Source organism: Ovis canadensis, chromosome 6 (assembly GCF_042477335.2).
Source record: "Ovis canadensis isolate MfBH-ARS-UI-01 breed Bighorn chromosome 6, ARS-UI_OviCan_v2, whole genome shotgun sequence".
Classification (NCBI taxonomy): domain Eukaryota; kingdom Metazoa; phylum Chordata; class Mammalia; order Artiodactyla; family Bovidae; genus Ovis; species Ovis canadensis.
The window spans coordinates 21,370,812-21,371,390 of NC_091250.1; positions in this window are offsets into that span (position 1 = coordinate 21,370,812).

The window sequence follows — 579 nt, forward strand, 5'->3', positions numbered from 1 at the left end:
AGGAGCCTTCTAGTTCTCTCACCCAGCACCACAGTGCTTCAGTCCCTTGAAAGGACATGGTGATATACTCTCTATGTCTCAGAACAGACAAGAGGATGGGCATTTTAAAATATTTGGTTACATTCTCCTGTTGATTTTTCTACAACTTGGCTCCTCTGTTGACTTCTTTAGCTGGATATTTAAGCAGGTTATTTAAGGAAATATTAAGCAGGTTTATTGAGCAAATACCAGGGAAACATGCTTAGCTGGGCATGAGAAACTCTGAACTCCATTTCTCATTGCTGATCACTCTTTCTTTGAAAAGCCCTTCATCTGCATTCCTTTGACAGGGGCTGTTGGTAGTTAACATTCATCTTTGGGTTAGCTGAGTAAGGTGTTACAGACAAATGGCCAACTGTAATCCTACCAAGTAGTCTGCATTTAATGACTACTTCCCAAGGACCCTGAGGGCAGGAAGTCATCCCTGGAGCTGACTGAGGTGTGTGGCCTCCCAGAGGAGAGGTCCAGAGGCTGACTGAAAAGCAGGATGAGGCAGCATGTCTCAGGAAAGGTGATTCTTTTGATGGGAGAAAATTGGGC